Source organism: Pteronotus mesoamericanus, unplaced genomic scaffold (genome assembly GCF_021234165.1).
Source record: "Pteronotus mesoamericanus isolate MK-2021 breed Mesoamerican mustached bat unplaced genomic scaffold, CSHL_Meso_final contig_50, whole genome shotgun sequence".
Classification (NCBI taxonomy): domain Eukaryota; kingdom Metazoa; phylum Chordata; class Mammalia; order Chiroptera; family Mormoopidae; genus Pteronotus; species Pteronotus mesoamericanus.
This window is the reverse complement of record NW_026555186.1, coordinates 22,998,329-23,023,752: the sequence shown is the minus strand read 5'-3', so window position 1 is coordinate 23,023,752 and position 25,424 is coordinate 22,998,329. Positions and strand designations below refer to the sequence as shown.

The following is a 25,424-nucleotide window of genomic DNA, read 5'->3' as shown; positions in this document are numbered from 1 at the left end:
TATTAAGGGTTGAGGCTCTAAGAAAACATGAATAAATCCTATAATTTAAAAACATTAATAGAGAAGATAAACATTCTAAATGTTGCAAGGGGTCAGCAACAGGATCATATTTTTTAAATTAAAGAGACTAGGTGAATAATAAGTATTGTTTCTTTTGCAGGCCTATCTTCAAGTTATTTTCTCAATTGTATAAAAATATTTAAGTGCCAACTATGCTACACAGGTGCTATAGGTAATTGAATCTGGCAATTCCAAAGTTACTTCTTTACTTTTGAAAAGATGACATGAAAATATCTATGACATAATTATTATATCAAATGAGATAAAGCATAAGCCAGTTAGCAAAAAATGTGCCAAACACAATTTGTTAGTAGATCATACATATACAGTGGTTTGGAGGTAAATATTTATCAACTAGCTGGGAAGACAGGTGTCTGATTTGGAATATTTACTAATTTCCATGGTGTAAATACTCTCACCATGGTTTATTTCAAGCTACCAATGTGACTTCACTAACTGGATAGCTTAGAGGAGATGTGCACAGTCAGAATCACTATAATTATGTCAACACCAGAAAATAAGAAAAAAACTAGAGTAAAAGAGAAACTTCAGGGCTTAAAGTTTCCTAGGGAATGTAATAAGAAAGACATAGCCTCACAAATAAATACATGATCAGTTTTAAATAACAAGGAGACCTGGTTAAAGAAATTTTTTTGAAGAGGTGACTTTTAGACTGATTACCAAAGAATGAGTAGAGGGTACCAGGTAAAGTTGGAGTAAGGCATTCCAAAAATTGGAATCCAAGGTCCTTGAAATGGGGAAAGTATGTTTCAAGAACAAAGGAAGGGATTTTTCTCTGATATTTACGGTGGGAACCTGGTCAAGATCCTACAGCCACAAGGGTATATGTCAATAGACAGGGTCTGCACACTGCGTGTGGGCCCAGATCTGGCCCTACTTATGTCTCTGGCCTGTACTGCTGAGCTCACCTGCAGGGAGTTCCTTCAGCTGTGTACCCACACCCTGCTGGCTCGAGTCTCACAGATCTCCACTGCCGTGCAAACACCCATGGTGAGACCCTGCTGGCAGAAGAATGACAGCTAAGAGTGACAACTGGCCCCAGCCAATACACAGAGACCTGCTTTTTTTCTTTTTTCTTTTTTTTTTACCACCAAAATACTGATAGAACTAATAAACAAACTCAGTAAGCTTTCAGGATTAAAAAACTAACATATAAAAATTAGTTGTTGTTTTACACACTAACAATAAAGAATCTGAAAAAATGTTTTAAAAGTACCATTTAAAATAGCATAAAAAAACAACAGATTTAAACTACTTGGGAATAAATTTAACTAAGGGAATAAATAATTGATGCACTGAAATTTTAAGACATTGATGAAAGAAACTGAAGAAGACACAAGTAAGTGGAAAAATATTCCATGTTAATGAATGGAAGTTAAGAGCATTAAAATATTCACGCTACCCAAATTATCCATAGATTCAGTGCAATCCCTATCAAAATTCCAATGGCATTGTTTGAAGAAGGGAAAAAATACTAAAATGTGTGTGGAACCACAGAGGACCCTTAATAGCCAAAGAAATCTTGCAAAAAACTAAGAAAGCTAGGGAGACATTTCCTGTCAAACTATTACAAAGCTATAGTATGATACTGGCATAAAACAAGCACACAGAACAATGGAAAAAAACTGTAAATCACACATATTTGACAAAGGAGCCAAGAATGCTCAGTGGGAAAAGATTGGTCTCTTCAATAAATGGTGCTAGTAAAAGAGTATATTTACATTGAAAAGAATGAAATTGGATCCCTAATTTACAACATCCAAAAAAAAAAAAAAAACTTGAAATGAATTAAGAACTTAAAATAAGATCTGAAACCATAAAACTCCTGGAAGAAAACAGGAAAGAGCTCCCTGACATCAGCCTTAACAATGATTTTTTAGATATGACACTGAAAATGCAAGCAACAGAGCAAAAACCAAGTGGACCGCATCAAACTGGAAAACTTCTGCACAGCAAACTAAACAATCAACAAAATAAAAGGCAATTATGGAATGGTAGAAAATACATGGAAATAAGGGGTTAATACCCAAATTAGATAATGAACCTATACAACTCAAGAGGAAAAGCAAACAAATAATCCAAATTAGAAATGGACAAAGTAAATGGAAAGGTTCTCAATGTCACTAAACATAAGGGAAATACAAATCAAAACCACAAAAATACATCACCCCACACCTTAGAATGGCTGTTATCAGAAACACAAGACAAATGACTATTGTAATTATTTACTATTAAATAAAATGATCTTTTTAATATTAACAAATTCTAGCAAGGATGTAGAGAAAAATTCACCCTGGTGCACTGTTGGTAAGAATGATACATCTACTATGTACAGCTACTATGGTACACCTACTATGGAAAACAGTATGGAGGTTACTCAAAAGTTAAACATAAGACTATGATATGACTCAGCACTTCCACTTCTGGGTATATATCCAAAAGAAATAAAATCACTGCATCACACAGGTATCTGTACTCTCATGTTTATTGCAGCATTTGCACAATAAAAATGACCTAAGTGTCATAGATAGAAAAATGGACAAAAAAAAGTGATATGTGATATATATATATACACACACATATATAAGCATACCATTTTCATTGACAAATGGAAATTTTCCCATTTGCATCGTTATGAATGAAGCTTGAGGGCATTATGCTAAGTGAAAAAGGACAAATTGTACTTGATCTCACTTACATACGGAATCTAAAACATCAAACTCATAGAAACAGAATAAGTTGAAAGTTACTAGGCGTGGGGGTAGGGAATATGGGAAGATGTTAGTCATAAGGTACAAACTTTAGATTATAAGGTTAATAACCTCAGGGTTCTCATGTGACAGCATGATGACTATAGTTAACAATATTGTATTATATATTTGAAAGTTGCTATGAGAGTAGATCTTAAATGATTTCATCTTAACAACAACAAAAAAGGTAATTTTGTGATGCAAAGGCTGTGTTAACTAACTTTATTGCAGTAAAAATTTCACAATACATATATTTATCAAATAATCACATTGTATACCATAAACATATATAATGTTACATGCAATTTTATCTCAACAAAGATGGTAGTGGAATTTAACAACATCAAAAAGAATAAGAACAGGAAAAGAACCAAGAACCTAGCCAGAGCAAAGTACTGGAAGTCCTAGCCACAGCAATCAGAAAAGAAGGAATAGAAGGCATACAAATTGGAAGGGAAGAAGTAAAACACATTATTTTCAGATGACATGACCTGTATATACCCTAAAGATTCCACAAAAAAAACTACTAGGACTGATAAATGAATTAAGTAGCAGGATACAAAATAAATATCCAGAAGTTAGTTACATTTCTATATACCAATAATGAACTATCAGAAAGGGAAACTAAAAAAACAGTCCCAGTCACAATTACTTCAAAACAAAGATAAAAATAAGTGAAATCATTTATTGTGTTCATGGATTAAAGAATTAACATCATTAAAATGTCCATACTGCTCAAAGCAATCTATAGATTCAATGCAATTTCTGTCAAGATACCAATGGCATATTTCACAGAACTACAACAAATATTCCAAAAATTTATATGGAACCACAAAAGACCCTCAATAGCTACAACATTCTTGAGAAAAGAGAACAAAGTTGGAGAAGTCATGTTACCTGATATCAAACTGTACTACAAGGCCATAGAAACTAAAACAGTATGGCCATGGCATAAAAGCAGACACATAGATCAATGGAACAGAATAGAGAGCCTAGAAATAAGCCTACACCTTTTTGGTTGATTAATATATGACAAAGGAGGCAAAAACATACAATGGAATAAAGACAGTCTGTTCAACAAATGGTATGAGGAATATTGGACAGATACATGCAAAGAATTAAACCAGACCACCTTCTTACACCATACAAAAGAATAAACTCAAAATGGATTAAAGACATATATTATACATGAAACCATAAAAACCCTCAAAGAAAACATAGGCAGCAAAATCTCAGACATTTTTCATGGCAATTTTTTTTTATATACCTCCTAGAGCAAAGGAAACAAAAGAAAAAATAAATGATATTACATCAAACAAAAGAGTTTTTGCACAACAAACAAAACCATTAACAAAATGAAAGATAACCCACTGAATGAGAGAACATATTCATCAATGATACATCTGAGAAGGGGTTAATATTCAAAATTTATAAAGCACTTATAAAATTCAACACCAAAAAACAAACAATTTTTTAAAATGGGAAAATAACATGAATAGACACTTCTCCAAAGAGGACATACATATGGTCAACAGACATATGTAAAGATGCTCAACATCGCTAATCATCAGAGAAATGCAAATTAAAACCACAATGAGATATCACCTCACACTGGTCAGAATGTCTATCATCCATAAATCAACAAACAAGTCCTGGCAAGGATGTGGAGAAAAGGAAGCCCTTGTGCACTATCAGTGAGAATACAGATTGGTGCAGCCACTATGGAAAGCAGTGTGGAGTTACCTCAAAAAATTAAAATGAATCTGCCTATGACCCAGAAATTCCACTTTGGGGAATTTATCCAAAGAAGCCTCAAACTCTAATTCAGATGAATATAGGCACCCCATGTTCATTGCAGCATCATTTACAATAGCCAAGATTTAGAAGCAGCCTAGCTGTCTATCAGTAGATGTAGAAAAAAGCTATGGTATGTTTACACAATGGAATACTACTTAGCCATAAAAACATAGAAAATCTTACTGTTTGTGACTGCATGGGTGGATCTGGAGAGCATTATACTAAGTGAAATAAGCCAGTCAGAAGAAGACAACTACCATATGATTTTACTCATATGTGGAATCTAATGAACAAAATGAACTAAGACACAAAATGGAGACAAGCTCAGAGATAGAGAGCAGGCTGACACCTGTCAAGGCTCACAGTAGAGGCTGAGGGTAGAGGAATTGAGCAAAAAATAAAAAAACTCACAGACATGGATAACAGTGTGGTAATTACTGGGGTGATGGAAGGTGGGGGAGGTGGAGTAGGGTATAAGGGGGATAAATGGTGATGGATAGAAACTTGACTTGGGGTGGTAAACGCACCATACAGTATATAGATGATGTGTTGTGGAATTTTGTGCACCTGAAACCTATATAATTTTGTAAACCAATGTCACCCCAATAAACTCAATAAAAAGGAAAAAAAGAAGCACAAGATGACAGAGAAGTAGGCTGGAGTCAGATCCCCGAGTGCCTTGCGCACCAGCCATGTTGAAGAGTTTGTTTTATCATAAGTGCAATAAAAAGCTATTGCAAGCTTAAAATTCAATTGAAGTGCTAAAGGACAGTCTGGCTAAAGTATGGGTAAAAGGATTATAAGAATACAAAGATGTAAGTATTGAAGAGCTATTAGAATGATAAGGAATAATTAGAAAGCTCGAGAGAGAGAGAGCTGTGAAAGTACTTCCAGGAGAAATGTGATTTTGACTTGATCCAGGGTGGGGAAGGCAAAGATGGAGAAACAAGAGAGAGATTCAAAAAATGCTAGACGAAACTGTCATCAGGATGTGGGCAGTAGAGGAGAGGCAGAAGTCAAAGGTGACTTTCAGTTTCTGACCTATACAAGTGGTGTTGATAGAGATGCCATTATCTGCAAGGAGGAAAACCAATAAAGAGCACCTTTGGGAAAAAGATTGTTTGAAATGTCAGTGGTACATGGAAGTGAATTTTAAAACATCCTTTTAAATACGTGGTTCTGGTCTTCATAGAAGCTTGAGATAGAAATTTGAAATTGGTCTATATATACTTGGGATTTACCAGGGGTGTCCAAAATTTTGACATCTCTGCACCACACTGGAAGAGGAAGAGTTGTCTTGGGTCATACATTAAATACACATGACACATAATCAGAAAAAAAAATCTCAAAAATTGTTTTAAGTAAATTTACACTTTTCTGTTGGGGCACATTCACAACCATCCTAGACTGCATGGGGCCCATGGACCACAGGTTGGACACCCCAGGTAGATGAAAATGCCTAGAGAAAGAGTGTCGAGTAAGACCAGAAAAGGGCCCTGTCAATGATTATTGACTGGTAAGGGAAGGAGGCACCTTCAAAGGAGCCCAGGAAAAGCTGTCAGAGAAAAAAGGATAAAAAAAATGGTATCATAAAAACTAAGAGATAAGTTTTTTTACAAAGATAGCGAAGAGTTAACCACTGAGAGGTCACATAAAATGAGTAAAATGTCCTTTGGATTTAGCAATTTGGTAAGTTATTGGTAACTTTAGTAAAAATTGTTTCAGAGGAAGGATTGGGGTATTATCCAGGCATGAGTGGCTTGGATAGAAGATGATTCTGCCACATGATTCCTCTGCTTTTGAATGTAAATTAAGGCCACTAAGATAGCCTGAATTTCCTGAGGATTTGCTCAATTACATGACACGAAAGGCCATGAGTGGTATCCACTATAACAGGAATTTATCTTTTTGGAACAAGTTGCAATCTCATGAGATTCTCATATCCTACAGAAAAGAAGTAGTTAAAATTTCCACTGAGTGCAAAATAAATAATGAATCATCCTTGCAGACATAGGTCCAGTAGCCTTCTCAAGGCTCTTCACATTTAGTGCTATCTATGTGCATGCAAGAGTTAGATGGTGGAAAGGCATTAGCTAAAAAATAAGACAGCACTAACTTTCCTTTCCCAGAAGAGAAGTACTAGGAAATATTAGAACTAAATGAATGTAAGAAAGATACAGGATTTTCGTTTGTTGGATTTAAGGTGGTAATGATGGGTTTTGTTGTTTTATTACTATTGTATATTTATAACTGTAGCATAGCAAAAAGGTCCCGTTTCCTATCAAAAGCATATATGTCTTATTTCTAGGCAAACATTTTAAAAGATACCTGTGCCACGTTCCCAAATTCTTCACACTGAAAAAAGAAAGGTTAAATAAATTATGATTCTTTCCTCAGAGTAAGTGGCTCCCATTCTATTATGACTAAGAACACCTATTGATTAATTTTAGTCATTCCTCCTCTGGTTTTATTAAAAGACCATTTGGCAGATTGAATTATTTCTACTTGAGTTCACATATTTGCTTAAAATAGATATTTCCTAAGTCTATTTTTCTCTTTACAGTAGAATGTACAACTGTAAATAAAAACTCTTAAGATAACTAAGAAAAATAAAACAAAGTGCTGTAACTCAATTTAAATAGCTTTCAAATAAAAATGTTAGTGGCCTAAATTATGCAACTTTTTCCACTGTGTTGCTTATGTAGAACCTGCTTTATACTAGCACTATCATGGAAATTTAGAATTGAGAAATTTATACGTTCAGGAAAATCTCAGAGACCCTTTTAGTTAACTAATAATCACAGATAATGATTATATCTGCATAACATTTTTCATGAAGTTGCAGTGTTGAATTTCAAATTTCTTTTCAGATGCACAGGAAATACTGGAAATGACCTTTTGTCCTTTTGAAGAAAAAAAAACAGAATTTGAAAGCTGCATTGTGGAAATTTCTCTTCTGGGAATACAAAGTTTCTAAGGCATAGTCCCATTATTAGTGCACATATTAATGCAATGGGAAATGAGAAAAAAGAGGTGAGTGGGGCAAAAGGGGAGATCAGTCAAGCAATCTTTGCTCTAATCCAGGTAGAGAAGAGTAGGGTCAAGATCTGCAGTGCTGGTGGTGGGAAAAACAGAAGAGAAGAAGGGAAAGGTGCAGAGCAGAAGAGTCAATGAGATAGGGCACTGAATGATTGCCATATGAGGTTTGTTCACAAAAAGTCCATTGTTAATATAACAAAAATGGTTTGCAGGACATTGATGTAACCTGGGAACCAAGGAGAGTGGACTGGAAAGCACATGCATGAACAATCACAACTTCATTGTACTAGTCAGTGGGGGGTGTTAGAGACCGTTGAGTGAGCGTGTGTACTGTACGGCCATCTCATTCAAAATGACTGAACAAGTAGAGCAACAAATCTGCATCAGACTTTGCATTAAGCCTGTACATTCCTCTACGGAAGTTTTTCAGATGATTTAGGAAGCCACAGCTATGGGCAATTGGTGATTGGCAAGTTCAACACAACGACATCCCTGCCTATGCATCATGTCTTGTGCAGTGTTTCTTTGTGAAACATAATATCACCCAGGTGACTCAGCCCCAATATAACCCAGATTTGGTGCCATGGGGCTTCTGGCTTTTCCCAAAACTTAAATCACCTTTGAAAGGGAAGAGATCCCAGACCATCAATGAGATTCAAGAAAATATGATGGGGCTACTGATGGAGATTGGGAGAACTGTGTGAGGTCCCCAAGTGCCTCTTTTGAAGGGAACTGAGGCATCATTGTCCTATGTACAATGTTTCTTGTTATCTTATATCTTCTTCAATAAATGTCTCTATTTTTCATATTACATGGCTACTTACCTTCTGAACAGACTTTACATATAGAGAAGGGAGGGAAAAGAACATATAAAGACAGACTGAAGTTTTCAGTTACAGGGAGCATGGTGGCACATTAAAAATAATATGGAAACCTAGAGTGGGACTTAGAGAAAGAAGATGAACTCAGTTTTAGATGTATTGATTCAAAGTAAGTGTAGAACCATCAAGTTATTAGGAAGAGAGAGAAGTGAAGTTGGAGTTGAGGAGAGAAGGCTGGCCCAGAGAAGTAGATTTGTCGGTCATACACAGAAATATGATAGTTGATTCACAAATGGAAGAGCAGTATGAGGGCAGGGATGAGAAGGAAGGAGAGCAAAGGGTTCCTCCTGATGTACCTGAGGAAACCCATTACTTTAATGGGCAGCAAATGGAAGTCAATTGGACATACGGATCCTATGCCAAAGAAAGTATTAAGTTTATTTATAACAGCTTCAATACAGAGAAAAATGTTTAAATCTCATAACCTTACATTAAAAAGGAGATGCAAAGAGATTCCACCAGTAGAACCTTAAAAATGAAGAATTTCAAAATGAAAATAAATGAGACACAAAATAAACTAAATGAAATGAAATTTGATAATAATATCAGGGTATAAAAGCGTCCCTTATACCTTCCAAGACCCTAAGTGGATGCCTGAATGCACAAGTAGTACCAAACCTTATTTTTATTATTTTTTGTATACAGTTGACCCCTAAAAATGCAGGGATTGGGGCACTGACCCTGAAGCAGTCAAAAATCCATGTAAAACATATGATTCCCCCCAAAATTAACTACAGTCGACCCTTTGGAACCACAGATTCAACCAACCACAGATCGAAAACTGTATTTTTGATCTGTGGTTGGGAATGTGAAAATGCTGTTTTCAGTCTGTGGTTTGTTGAATCCACAGATGCAAAACCTACAGATACCAACGGCTGATTGTATTGAAAAATATCTATGTATAAGTGGACCCTCACAGTTCAAACCCATGGTGTTCAAGAGGCATCTGTATGTACATACCTATAATAAAGTTTAATTTATAAATTAGGCACAGTAAGATATTAACAACAATAAAAAATAATAAAACATAATATACTGTACTAAAAGCTTATAAATAGGGTCACTGCCTCTCAAAATAGTTTTTTGTATTGTACTTACAATTTCATGAATAAAAGATTCATTTTTACTCTAGATCTTAGCAACCTCAATGTATACGTTTTTCTCATTAAGTACAGAACTTTTGCCTTTTCAGTTAAAGGAAGCACTATAAAGTTTCTCTTTGGCATATTCGAATTGCCAGCATCTACTCTCATATTTTGGGGCCATTATTAAGTACTTAAAAACAAGCACTGAGAAACCTCAGACAGTCTGATCACTAAAACAGCTACTAAGTGACCAACAGGCAGGCTAACTGGAGCACATGCAGCATGAGACATGAATCACGTTCCCAGCAGGATGGAGCGGGTCATGCGAGATTTTATCATGCTATACAGAATGGAGCCACAATTTAAAACTTATGAACTGTTTATTTCTGAAATTTTTCATTTAATATTTTCAGACTGTGGTTGACTGCAGATAACTGCAACTGTGGATAAGGGACTTCAGTACTTTTAACTTTAAAAAAAAAACTAAAAAATTTTTGAAATGAATGGGGAAAACAGGAATTTTTTTAGAATTATCTAGAATGCAATTTATTGAACCTGAATATAAGACTCTGCATGTTGATCATGTTTCCTATGTAGAAATACACAATTTCCCATTTAAGAAATATTTAAGAGATTATAAAATAAACCTTGTATTTTAAAAGGCTTGCTAAATGGTGTCATTTTGGTGTGTGTGTGTGTAGGTGTGTGTGCATGTAAAGTGTTCTGAACCCCTGAGACTGTTAGGTCAGCAACAGGAAAAGACTGAGAGTCTCTCATGGGGTAATTTCCCATGCAGCTCACAGTGAGAGAAGCAGTCAGGATGGAAGCCATAGCCCTTCCTCCCACCCCTTTCCCTATACTAAGTTAGGTTTACTAAATTCTCAAGACTTTCTTTGTGTACAATTAAAAGAACTAAAATTGAATAAATATATTTTTCAGGAGTGATGAGTCCTTTTGCCTTTTGCAAATTGAGGCAGAAAATCCACCCATTGTAAACTTTTCTTCTGATGTCAAGGACCCAAAAATGCAAGATAGCAAAACAAAAATAAAATCAAAACTGAAATGTTTAGTAGAAGGGGTTAAATACAGCTGGAAACTTTGGATTACTTCTCTGAGAAGGTGAGATTTATGCTCACAATGCCAGATAGCATTTACAGGCCATTTCTCTCCCACCATTTTTCGAAACACGCAAGTGCCAGGGCCTTCTGGAACAGGCAAGTTTGAGGAGCTGGCAGAAAGAAGCCTTTGGTGCAGAAAACCCAACACTGTTCGGAAGGAAGAAGAGCAGATATAAAAACAAAAAGGAATTCTTCCTAGATGGTTGAAATGTTTGGTGTTTGCTGGCAGAGCTGTGGCACACTGAGCACCGTCCAGAGCTGCCCGGGTCTGGCTGCCTGCCACCACTGCCGAGTTACAGAGATGCGGCCCCACAGTGTACTCTGTCATCTGCCTCTTGTCGGTCATTCATCTTGGCTGACTCACATTCACACGGTGTTAATATATTGGGAAGCAGAGCTGACGGTGATATTTCAAGGCAACTAAAATACAGTGTGTGTATCACTTATCTTGGCTGAGAGCAAAGGATGTATCTCTAACAATCCACTTATTGAGCAAATGTCACCCCCTCAAAATGGGCTTTTTTGGGGCCCTACTTGGAGTTGGAGAAAAAACTCCAGATTTGCTCCCCCCTTTCTCTCTCTTATACATGCACACATATACATGCACACATACACAAACACATGTATGTATACACACATGTATGTATTTACTATCTGTGTATCTCTCTCCTCTACTAAAATATGAATTCTGTGAGTAGAGATATTTTTTATGTGTGTTCACAGCTATATCCCCAAAACTTACAGTTGTACCTGCCATACAGAGGCACTAGCAGATGTTCATTAAGTGGGTGTATAAATTATGCTAATTACTTAGGGCCATTGGAGTGGTTTACTTATTTTAGATAACTATGTGTATATTTAGATTGCTGGCCAGAAACAAATGCTATATGAGCTGAAGGGAGCCACAGTCTTCTTTGTTCCTACAAATGACTGCCTATTAGTTTGAAAATGCATGTTTTCTTGCTAAGTAACTAATTGTCCAACACACAATTATGTCAGGACTTAAAATGTATAATAAAATTAAATATACAGGGAGGATTTTGAGCAAAGTACCTCTGCAAATAAGTTCAGGAGGCATTTGATTCTCAGTTATCTGTAGAAGAATTAAAATCATAATTTACATCTTTCAAATATATCTAACTATAGACATGACAGCTTCTCAATTAGCACTTCGCAAATTGCTAGCTTTGACAAACACAGCCAATGATGGACTCTGCTCAGTGAGAAGCAAGAAGTTATCCTCTTTTAAATGTAGACCTCATCTTAGTGATGATTCTGATGATGATAATGATGATTGATAATGACAAGGACAACAAAAATCAGAACCATAATTGGCAGCCACTAATTTTTCTGGGCATCCTTAAATGTACTATCTCATTTACCCTGCTTCCCCTTCCAACACTATTGCTCCTCTTAGTAGTAATTAAATAAAGGAATCTGTATAAAGCACTGATACACATATCTTACACCTAGTAATTGCTCTAAAATTGTTAGGTGTTATTTAGATGATCCTTTTAAAGATGAGGATACTTAGCTAAGCTGCTCACCCAAAATCACAGAGATAGTAAGTGGTCGAACTGGGATCTGGATCTGAATCTAGAAATACACTGTCTCCAGAACTGAGCACTTAGGGTCTGGACAATTCTGTATCTCCACCTTTAATCTTATTCCTCTATGTTCCACACCCCTGCACCTGTATGTAACTTAAAAGACTAAGTTCACGTAATAACATCAATAAAAATGGTCAACCAAAATTATCTACTCAAAGAAAATGTAAGTATCTCTGAATTCATTCATTTTCTACAGTGAGCATTAATTTGCAAATGTTAATATATTGACACTTTTCACACTCTTTCTCACTAGTCACAGACTTAAATGGGTCACTAGATGAAATTGCCACCAATTCATCTATGCTGACTGGAAATGTGAAAAATTAATCTCTTCAACCAGCCACACTTTAATTGCATATGGTAACACAAGTAGACTCACCTTAATACAATGAATACAATTCCAAAAATGTCTTTAAACCAAATTTCCATCATAGAAGGTTTTGGTTCTCATTGGATTTCATTCAGATTTCATTTTGTCTTTCAGTGGAAAGAAATTGAGTTTCTAAACGAAATAGCACGTGCACACAAGAGGCATGTTGTAAAACCACATTTGAAAATGATACTATTTATTAAAAGCTACCCACTTGAATTATAACAAGGGACAAAAAATTACTAACAAGTCCACAGTCCAAATAAATCATAGCAGGCCTACAGTGCTGCATCCGAGGGGCATGCAGTCTGGTCCACTGTCTGCCTGATCTGCTTTGAGAGCATGAGAAGTTAAGTTAAGCAGTATTTCTGTATTTTTCTATTTCCATTATGGAATCTTCAGATAATAGCACAAAGATATAATAAGTAATTCATTTATTTATACATTTCCTACCAAGTATTTTCTCCCTAATCCACTTTAATGAACAGCTCTTCTAGAGAAATGAAAGCTGACCATCTGGCACACACAACCCAAATACTTATTTTAGTCAAAGTAACTGAATATGAATGAGGATGGGATGAGGAGAATGAGATTTTGTTGAACAGAGCTGATCCTAGTCAGCAATTCCTAGCTAATCAGTAGTTAATCCCACTTGGGCTGCATGAAACCTGAAGCTAGGAAAAACTCTAAGCTTCTTTTAGGCACCCAGGAGTCACCTTCTGGAAATAATGACTTCATCGAAGAGGCAACCTATGCTCTTCGCACCATCCAGCCCTTCTGGGTCTGTGAGTTCAGTCCAAGTTCAGCCTCCCGCCTGGTCATCCAGCCCTCTTTGCATGCCCTCCTACTTACCTTATACTTGTCCTCAAGTTACCCTATCTCCCATTTTTCTATGAACCATGCTTTCTGCTGGGCAAAAATGATGTTTAAGTCTTATTTCTACAAGAGCATAATTCTTTGAGGATACAGTCTGCATCTAATTCTTCTGAAGCAAATGCTTTTAGAGCAAATGCATGCTTGATTGTTTTAAATATAACTGTTTCTATGGGATACTCACTCTGTACTAGCACTGTGCTGCAGAAATCAATTGCCTGTTAAGCTATTTCCCTGGCCTGGTTTGAAGAAGTATTTTAAATTTTTTTCTGGACTTGAGGAATAGCTAGATTGTTGTCGGCGGAACTGATGCAGAAATAAAATTCAACAGCAGTGTTATTTCCTTCTTGTTCTTCATGATGAGGACAAAATCCTGCTATCTATTTCCAGTCTTAATTCCTCGCTGTATATCAAACATGGTCCATGGAGTGGTCCACGGCACTGGCACCACCTGGGATCTTGTTAGGCTTGTGGCAACAGGGGCTTCACCCCCAGACCTAGTGGATGAGAATGTGTAGCTTAACAAGATCCACATGGGGATTATGTGAACATTAAATTTTAAGCTCTGATTTAATTCATAACTTTTTTCTTTATACATTGTATTTGTCTTGTTTCATTTGATTATGTTATTTAATTACTCTATGTCTGATGTATCACATCAGACCATATAAAATTGTGTATGTAAAATGTCAATACTCCATCCTAACCACCTGTAATAATCAATGTTAAAAGCTGACTGTGTATCTGTCTATATCTTTCTCTAGGTTCATGCATACTTACACAAAAATACATGTGCACATAACTGGTAAGTTATGAGTGGTGGAACAATCATATTTTCTCTCAGCTCCAGCATGTGGACATTGGCACAAAGAGGCTGTTAACCCAAATCAGCATCAGCTGCCTACATCTGCCTAAGCCATTTCTCAGACTCCCTGGATGCTAATGGGCAGTTTCACAGCAATCTGTACACAAATGCCAACCTCCAGGCGGTAAACCAAAGATGAATCAAGTGGCTGGAGGGAATAAATGCTCAGGTTATGAAGTCCAAACCTTTGTATTTTGCATGTGATGTGGAGAGAAACAAATGTTTATGCAATCAAATCAGCACACCGTGGTATTTTCTTTCTCCACTTACAACTGGGCAGCACTGACAGTGATGAAAATTATATGGCTTGATTCAGAGGACATAGGACATAATAAGCACAGTTTTCCCTTAAAGTCAAATGTCAATGTTATAAATGTCAATGTTATAAAGAAAATGGCCATTATACATTCACAAGTTTTCTCTACACAATGCACATCATTTACACATCTACAGAGCAGATTACATAAGTAAAAAGGAATAACTGTTTTTCAGGAAATAAAGGTTGTAGTTTATCCTGGGACAATAGATAGCTGGAATCATTAAAATAAGATAAAGCTGGAGAAAATAAAGAATAATGTTAAAGCCCTGGCTGGTGTGGCTCAGTGGATTGAGTGCTGGACTGCAAAGCAAAGGGTCACCAGTTTGATTCCCAGTCAAGGCACATGCCTAAGTTGTGGGCCAGGTCCCCAGTGCAGGGTGCACAAGAGGTAACAACACATTGATATTTCTCTCCGTATCTTTCTCCTTCCCTCTTCCTCTCTCTAAAAATAAATAAATAAAATCTTTTTTAAAAATGAATAATGTTAAAAGTAATAAAAGGCAGGATATGCATCAGATTATGAATTTACCAACTCCTCTGGTGGATGGCTTCCTTAGTGCAAGATGAGTCCAATTCTAGAGCTATGAATATGCACAGTTGTTACATTAGACACTCAAGTAACATCAGGTAGTATTTGTACGTGGCCTGAAAACTGGTTATACCTTTTTCCTACAGGTAGGAATTTGGCAGGGTCATCTAGGGCCCTGACGATGGGGGAGACCAGTGAAGGGCAGCGAGCCCTTCCCGACAGAGAGGTCCCCTCTGACAGCACCATGCAAAGCACAGGGCACAAAGTGTGTCCTCAGAAGTGAAGTCAGTCCTTTTCACTTGTCCTTGAGATCTCATCCCATAGTTTAGCTCTCCAAATGTCTAAATTATACCACTACGGGGTTTTCAACTTTGACTCAAGCCTTCTGGTCTGCAGAGAAACTGGAACAAAGAGAATCCTGAAACAAATAGTGTCTAGGTGAGCCCAGGTGATGATGTAATACAAGGACATTAACCAAGTGCCAGTGCCCAACAGAGGATCTGATCAGGGTCCAACTAGCCCAGAAACAATTTCATTTCTACTTTCTTGTGAAACCTTGCTTTTGTATAATAGAACCCCATTACAAGAGGAGACATGGAAAAACAATATCGCAGAGGTTTGAAACATACTTCAAAAAAATGATACCTAAAAAAAAGATTTATAGTTACTCTGCCAAGAATATCCAATTGGCCTGAGTTAAAACAGGAAACAAAGGAGAGCTAGGAATCAGTATCATTGCATGAGAGCTAACTATGTACTCGACAACATGCTAAATGTTTTACCTACACTATTTCGTGTCATCGCTGAGACAACTGTGTGATAAAAATTATCCCCATGTTCCAGATAAGGAAAGAGAGGCGTAAAGAGATTAAATTGCTTCCAAAGGTCATACAACTATAGTAGCAGCAGAGATGTCTTTTGATGGCAGATTTTTCTGCCTCCAGAGTTTAGGGTCTTTCACACTTTTCCATGGAAGCTTTATAGTAAATACATTAACATATGGGGGGAATAAAGCACTGGATTGGGAGTCACAATATGTGAGTCTAAAGCTGGCTCTGCCACCTGCTGCAGGCAAGTCATTTAACATCTTTGAATGGCAGAGTCCTCATTTTAACATAGGCTATTTTAAGAATTAAATAGGTTTACATAGAAACTAAAGTTCCTGCAGTGTAGTGTAACTTGACAAATCTTATTTCCCCCAAAGATAAAGATCCTTAGTCATTTAGAAGAATTGCAGAGACTCATCCTTGACATGAATATTTAAGGTCTTGCTGTATATTAGACAGATAATGGACAGAAAAGTGCCATCAAGTACTTAATATTTTTGTTGGAAGAAAGATGACATCCATAGATACATTGGAAAAGGAGTTTGGAGAAAATGTCTGTGGTGTTTTACCTTTTCCGTGAATGTATGGCTTGAAACAAATCAATGAAGATTTTGTCCTTCTAATATCAGTCCAATTAAAATCAAGAAGAATTTGAAATTAGTATATAGATTTCAACTCAAAGGCATCATTACTTTTTAAACAGTGATACATATCTAGGTTAATATTTATGAAACAGTACAAATCTTATTTAGCAAAAAAAAAAGTCTACTTTTAAGCTGGTAGAGTGAAGGGTTCTCTAAATCTCATCAGCACAAAAGCCAGAAAAGGTTAATCCTGATTTAGCCACCTAGACATTAAAAGCTGATCCACAGTTTCTGTCCTTTTGTTCTATCCCACCTGCCCAAATCCTCAAGGCTCCCTATAACTCTGCTGCAAGGTGCTGGGTATTACAAGGGGCCCAGGCTGGTGACATGAAGGGACTTTACAGAGAAAGTTCCATTGCCATCTGTACACTGCACACATTGCCAGAGGGCTCACACATGGTGTCCAGAAACTCAGATGAGAAAATTATCCACCCATTCCAGTTCTGTATCATGTAGAGTCATACAAGAGTTTGTGTATTCTCTTTATTTTGTTTAAAAACAAAGGATAAGAGAAAGAAAGCAATCAGATTTTTTAAGCATCAGGGTTTATGGTTGGGGCTGGCATATCTGCAAACTAAGAGTATCTGTGGTGCCCAAGGTATCAACCCAAGAATTGCTGAGAGTAGACAAAGCAGGAAAGAGTCAGAGAATTCTACAGATCGGGGTATTTGTCTGTCGTCACACAAACAAGCAAGCAAGAAGACAATCAGGAAAGAATATGAAATCATTGGGTCTAACACATGCATTTTGCTCATTAAAAAAAGAAATTAGGTCCAGAACTGGGAGGACAGAAGGAACGAACTCAAGTATCTTTTATTTAAAAACAAAAAACAAAACAGGCCTTCTTTTGACCCAATCTCCTCATCTATCATCTCCTTTCTCTCTTTCACAGATTGCTTTGGTTCAGTTCCTGCCTCCATAGAATTTACTTGTTTGCCTATCCATATAAAGAGGATACTAAGAGTCCATACCCCAGGGAACTGTTGTAAGGATTAATTGAATAACTGGAAAGAGTGCTGAACTTAGGCGGGACACTACAAGACCATGATGAGTCTGGATCTGCACATGTCTGCCACTATACTTTGAGAATGTCCCTCAGTGATGAGATTCACTATAAAACAAAGTTCTAGAGTAAGGTACTTCAAGTAAAGAGGCTGAAGGTAATATGAAATCTACTAAAAAGAGTTAATGGACTTTAACTCAAGGTTCTGAACTTAGAAATCTAAGCAGGTGGTGGGAAAAAATAAGGATGGACAAAAGGGCCTTTAGGAGGAATCCACTCCATGGGGAAGAAATTTTGGGTTAGGAGAATTGAGAATTGCTATTGGGCGCGGGGGGAAGAAGACACAGTCCAGAAGATAGCTCACATCCAGTGTCAGTGACCAGAAACTCTGTTAAGAGCACCACCATGTTCATTCCGGGCCTCTGAGAAACAGAAACCAAGACAGGATTAGATATACAGGAGATTTAGTGGAGGAAGCACCTATGAAAGATAGAGATGGGAGCCAGAGGAGGTAGGGGAGAGCCTTGAGACTGTGATGTGGGTCTGAGTCCTGTGAAGGAGGGGAGAATGGAAGGAGTTTGGACAGGAAGAGTCCCATACTACAGTGCTGTCACAAAAACATCTTGGCCAGACCATTGGAAAGTCCTCAAGCCAAAGTTGCCCATCAGAGGGATCCTACATCTTACAGGGAAGGGCCTGAATTAGTCCCTTACTCTGCTCATTGACCAAGAGAAGCCTGTGGGAAGTGGGGCTCCAGTGGGAACATGGCGGTGGATCCTGAAGTACAGCATCTGGGGCCATCAATCAATTATGCTCTTGCAGCAAGAGAGCTGAGAGTTCATTTTCATGGTCACCACATTCCACTTGTGTTCCATGGATTTATGCTGTACACAGGCTTAGGAGCAGCTCCTCAGTGGATCCTGGAAGGCTTCTCTTACTGAAGGAAGTCAGTTGGTCAGAGGGCTATAACTGGTTCTCATACTACCCATTCTAAATTCCCTCACCCCCTGATATTGCCTTGGCAGATTTGGGTGGTTTATCTGGTAGTGGGATGTAAATTTTTGCTGTGTCTGGGAAATCACACCCTTCTGCCTCTGAAGTTCCTACACATATCTGTTCACAGTTCTAATGGAGTAAAGAAGTGCCAGCAGGTGCCAAGGCAGCATACACATTCCTCCTGCCCATGTGTGCAAATGCAGCCCTACTGCCCCTGCTGGTCAGCATCAGTTCCCCCTGCCAGGATATTACTCTTTTTCATGCCTGCCAGAACCCTGAATGCAAGTTATTCAAGGTGCTTTTGGAGCAGGAGTGAGTTGGACTTCAACAGGACCTGACTGGCAGAAGGCTATCCCCTTCCAATCTGCAAGCCCAGAGTTTCAGGGGCAGGACATTTCCATTGGGTCACTGGGAATAATGGTGATGGTAAATAGTTACTCTTGTATACCCCTCATTTCCCAGACTCATATACTTTCTCTTTTCAGGACAGAGTGTCACAAAGAGTGTCACAAAGAGTGATTTAATGTCTATATTGCATCTGGAAAGATGGCACCCCACTCTCACAGAGTTGCCTCCAAGCTACTGCTCCAGCCATGCCTCCAGATGGTCATTCCAGGGCTTTTTTGAGGTCAGCTCCTCCGGGAGGGTGGGTGGTGCAGTATGTGATAAGATCAGTGGGTTCTTGGGCCATGACCCCACTTAACTCCTCTTTTGCTATAAAGTCAGATACATGGTTGGACCTGGGTCTGTAGATCAGGCATTCTGTGAGTCCCTGGATGGTGTTGCTGGCTGATATTTAGCAAACAGGAAAGGCAAACATGTACCCAGGGTAGATATCTATGCCTGTAAAGAACAACCACTGGTCCTTCCCAGAGAGGCCCAATATAGCTACTTTACCACCAAGCTAGACTCCTCATGGAATAGATATGTCAGGGCTCAGATTTGGCTCTCTTGTAGACAGAGCCTTCAGAGGCAGCAGGGGCTGCATCTGAGTGGGACACAGTTCAGGGCCACTGCTCCATCTACACTGCCAAATGAACAGTGTGTTCTTGAGCAAATCACACGGCCTCTCTGCTTTTATAAAAAAGGAAATCTGAAGTAAGTGTCCCCCAAAATTTCTCCAATGTCCAACAGTATGAAATACTATGAAATGAGGATCTGAGATCTTACTGAATAGAGGTGGGGGTGTTCCCCTAACCTCTGAGTCTATGAGCAGCGAGCCCATTCTTGAATTACATTTTTTAAAAAAATTATTTTGCATTAGCATTCTTTTACATTTTTAATATTTTATTGTTTATGCTATTATGGATGTCCCATTTCCCCCTTTGCCCCCCTCCAGCCAGCCTGCCCCCCAATGCCACAGTCAATCCCCACACCAGCATCCATGTCTATAGGTCCTTCATGTATGTTCTTTGACTAATCCCTTCACCTTCTTTCAATCAGTCCCCAGTGACCCCTCTGCTCTTACAGCTATTAGTCTATTCCCTAATTCTATCCATCTGGTTCTATTTTGTTCATTAGTTTGTTTTGTTCATTAGATTTCTCTTACAAGTGAGATAATATATTTGTTTTTCACTGACTGACTTATTTCACTAAGCATAATAGTCTCCAATTCCATCCATGATGTAACAAAAGGCACGAATTTCTTCTTTTTTCCTGCTGTGTAGTATTCAATTGTGTAAATGTACTACAGTTCTTTGATCCACTCATCTACTTATAGGCACTTAGGTCATTTCCAAATCTTGGCTATTGTACACTAGTGTTTTCTCTGGAGAATTATAATAGTATGCGCAGAATTCACAATAAATTGAATTGTAAAATATTTGAGGCTTTGTTACTTTCAAGTAAATTAGGCTACAGAATTGACTTTAATCAAGGGAGAAAACTTTATTTTTTTTATTTCACTAATTTGCAAGTGAGACAATTATTTAAACTCTCTCTCTCTCCCTCTCTAAACTTCTGCATCCTCCACTTGCCTCAAATTCACTACTTAACCACCAGCAGTGATCTTGGTTTAAATCACCTTGGTTAGGGTATCACCAGAGTGACAGATGTACCAACATGATAAAATCCAGATGTTTCATTATCAAGACTGAGGTTTCAGGACTTCAGCCAGTTGTCTGTTAACCTGCTGGCTCTGTCCCTATTTCATCTCTTCCTGAGATCCTTCTGGTTCCTCTCATTCAGCTTGACCTTATACAAGTTACTTAACTCTCTGTAACCTTGCTCATTTCTTGACCTATAAAATTATGTCTACCTCATAATGTGGTTCAGAAGATTAAATGAGATCATGTACATACATGGTTAGACCAGATCTGAAGTGTGCTAAGTGTTGAATACATGATTATTTTCATTACTAATATGAATTATTAGTAATGAAATGAGCTTTTGATCATTTAATTGCCTCACTCTGCTCCTCTCATGCCAACAGACATCCTCAGCATTATTTGCATAAACTTTGGGTTTCCTCTCATCTTTCTCAGTTCTCAGGAGGAAGTTGATCTTAATATCTACTCTTTCCCTCATCCAGACATTGGCATTTCACATGTGTCTCAGCCTTGGCAATTTCCCAACTGAAAACACCCTGTTTCATCTTCATACTTCCAAAGTGAGGGTGCTTAAAAGGAGTTTGATTTCAAACACTTAAAAGTCTCCCCTTCCTACATGCAGAAACAGTCACTTTTCTGTCGACGGTAACTGGCACAACCTGTGAAAGAAGACTTCTGTGCCCAGCCATAAGATAAGCCATAGCTCAGACTTGGTTCAAAGTATATAATACTGGGATCTGATTTGAAGGCAATGTCCAATATGCGCTGAAAGCTAATGATTTGATAAAAAGTGCTGTCCCTAAAATAAAGTAACTACAAAATAAGAGCCCAACTTTTCCCCTCCCCCAATATAAAAGCAGTCTTATCAAAATATTCTTTTTTTTTTTCCAACAGAAAGAGACTACACATTTTGAATGATACTGTACTAATGTCTATCTGCAGGTAATGGTTTTCAAATTTTCTGTCCAATTCTTTTATTTGGGGCATTGCCAGGTTTAATGATCTCAAAGTCACAGATAAGGGAGCAGGCTCAGAGCAGACATGTAGTTTGCTAAGGATCACAGAGACGATGGGATGGCTCTAAACCCATCCCTATTTAGAGTATATTGGTGTCAGCAAGCTTTTTCTGAAAAGAGAATGATTGTAAATATTTTAGGCTTTTGGGGCTACATATGGCTTTTGATGCACAATCTTTTTTATTATATGTCTTACAACCATTTAAGAACACAAATATCTTAGCTCACATTGCTATATTAAAACAGGAGCTGGGCTGGATTTGGCCTACAGTCCATGGTTTATCAACCTCTGAACTAGAACAACTTTGCTGATGTATCATTTGCATTTTATTTTTCACCCTGTCTTATGAACCAGATAAAATTTAAAATATCTTCATGCTTTACAACTGTAGTTTACCCTTAAACAACACCATTTTGAACTGTATGGGTCCACACTGATTTTTTTTTTTATAATAAATATCTGTACTGTTTTCCACCGTGTTTAGAAGTCTGCAGATGCAGGCAGCCAACCGTATGCATTGATCTATGCCATTTCACACTAAGGGGCTTGAGCATCAGCAGACTTTGTTATCCATGGGAATTCCGAGAACCAACACCCATGGATACCAAGGGACAACTGTTTTAGAGTAAAAAGTTATACACAGATTTTTGACTGTGTAGGGGGTTGGCGCCCCTAACAATTGAATTGTTCAAGGGTCAACTGTAGTTTTTTATTTTGTTTGAGGAAAGTGATGTTATTTTTGTTCAATAGCAAATATAAATTTTTAAATTTTTTTCACAGTTAATTCTCTCCCCAAAGGTTTTAAAAATAAATTTATAATTTATAGGTCTCTAAATTAACAGATCCCTCAGCCTAAAAAAGCTAAATAATTTGGCTATATTTCTATGAAGAGTAAAATATGTCAGTCTTATTCTTTTGATTTAAAAATATCATATTTTATCTAAACTTTCAAGAATTTTGCATGGTGTCCTTTTTCCAAAATTTTCTGCATATAAAAGAGGGAGAAAATGGGACTTCGGAGCTCCCTAAGCTAAACTTTACTACTTGTCAGCACTTTAAACTTAACCAGTGAGTCTTTCTCTGAAAAATTCATCAACGTATGTAAATAGCACACAGACAAGTTGAAACAAATATGAAGAATTAGTTTCTTTCATCAACACTCATTTGTCTGATTATTTAGTCCTCACGACTTTTTTTTAGGGGTTAAAGATCATTTTTCACGTTGACTCAGAAAAAGCAAACAGGAAATTGATACTATGTTAATATAAGGGTCACCCTGGGTGAAAATTAGTCATTCTTCAAATGTTATTGACTTTAATCTGTTATGAGAATTGCTATTCTTATGTCCTAAATTTATAGGAAATGTCGGGTTTCCATAAGCCAGATGCTAAAATGACCTTCTTCTTAATTTATTCCATATGCTAATTGTTTCTCAAACCCACTCTTCTCTACAACCAGGTGGGTCAAATCCTTTTGGCATAGTGTTAATGAAAAACATATCTCATATGTTATGCATTACACAATTGGCATCTACACAATAGAGACACGGTCCATCCTTTTCCTTCTTTCCTCCACCTTCCTTTAAAGAATTAAGGATTGGCTACAGCCAAAAGCTGGATACTAAATGTTCTGTCAATTCCTGCAGGGACATCTCTAAACCATTGCCCAGGATACAGTCAGTCTTTGCTTGCTGGTCTATACAAACACCTACCTGCTCCTTTGTGAAGCACCTCAGTGTTACCTTCCACTCTCTCTTACATTTTTGTGCATTTCCTTAGTATTTTCCCCTTAAATAAAAAATTATACTTTTGGTTATTTCTGTGATGTTTTAAATTTAAATCTATCATATAACCCCATCCAACAACAACATCTAGATTCCCTATTTCAAAGAATTGGCTCACGGTTGTGGAGATTTGGTGAGTCCAGAATCTGATGGGGGACTCTGGCAGGCTTGAGCCTCAGGAAAGAGCTGCAATTTCTAAAGCGAGGTTTACAATAACTATCTATACACAATTCAAAAGCTTACTTCTCTTTGATCTTTAGATCTTTAAGGTGAGAAACTATTAATTTGTTTCCATTATTTATTTGAGATTCAAAATATCAAGACTTTTAGAGGGTAGAGTTCAACAGAACTCATTTATAGGTACGCTCTTTGTTCTCAACTTCATAATTATGACTGTAAAAATCTACCAAATGATTCCTATGTATCTCCTCCTATCAGAAGACTTATAGGTCTTTGATATTCTCTTATTAAAAATATTTTATAAGTTAAACCCCAATTTCTTAAGTCCATGTTAAGAAACATGGTTTCAAGGACCTCCAAAAGAATCTTGAAGACTCTGCTTTTGCTTTCATTTATTTTTTTGTTACATAAATATTTATTCAGTCTTTTTCTCAGTCTTCTTCATCCTTTCAATATAGGCAATAAATTAAGAATCTGTTCCAAAAACTCTACCCCAGCATGTAAATGTTGAAGCATAGTTTCCCATGAAGTTCATGTGGTGAAAATCATGATGCCGGGAACCAGCATCAAAAGGGATGAGATTTAAAAGGTGGAGAGGAATATCATGACCACTGTGGACATCGATAATTCCTAGCAAATGAATGGCCACCCATGCCTAAAGAATAACAACATGATTACATAAGAGAATGATTCCAATGAAAAGTCCAGTGCCAAGAATTAGGGTTTCCAGAAGATGCACATATGCAGCTTCAATTCTAAATGGGACCTGAAACGCATGAAGAACTTTATGAATATATTTATGTATTTATTTTGTAATGTAAGATCCCATGTAGGAAATAGTGTCGGGTATTCTCAGTCACCACACAATCAAAGCATCTTACCAAAAGCATATACCATCTTGGCATACTCTTCCAACAATAAGGAATATTGAAATACTCCATAAAATAATAAGTTCTACAAATCAAAGGAAGCTGAATACAAAAGGGATTAAAGAGAAATACTTTAAAGCATTTCCATTGGTTTCCCCATGTTTCTGGTTTATCCTTTTGAATTTTGAACTTCTTTGTGTAAAGTATAAATTGAAACAAAAACTCAGGTAAACAGCACAAGGAATAAAGGGTCTCATGAACTATCGGGGATCCCTGTGTTGCAATGTGGAACTTTGGATAATTGTCTAACATAGTGTTCCAAGCACTTTTAAATGGTTCTTGCAGAGGATTCTCAGGTAAAAGTCAATCTACATACTCCACAGCCAAGGACACTGAACTAAAGATGCTGACACTTTCACTGTTGTCATTTTTCAAGTCTCTGCACACAGCTTTATAATTCTGGATGCTCACATGGAGACTGACACTCACTGCCACCCAAATTTGGCCAGATGCCATGACCCTGGAACCTGCTTGTTCCAGCTGAGGTGCTTTTGCTTTTAAAAGAAGCCTATATGGTTCCCAAGCTTGAAAAAAACACTACTTTGCAAAGGTGATATCTAGCTACTTTAACAAACCAAACATCTTTTTTATGGGGCCAATAAAGTAGGAAATGCATGCTCTATATAGATATTCCAGATTTTTTTGGTATTTACATGTGTATTTGAATAGTGAAATTTCTG

At 37.3% G+C, this 25,424-nt stretch overlaps 1 pseudogene; it reads right to left on the bottom strand.

Annotated features, from left to right (window-relative positions):
* Positions 1-24,230: 24,230 nt before the first annotated feature.
* Positions 24,231-25,200, bottom strand: LOC129074737 (methylsterol monooxygenase 1-like; annotated as a pseudogene).
* Positions 25,201-25,424: the final 224 nt, after the last annotated feature.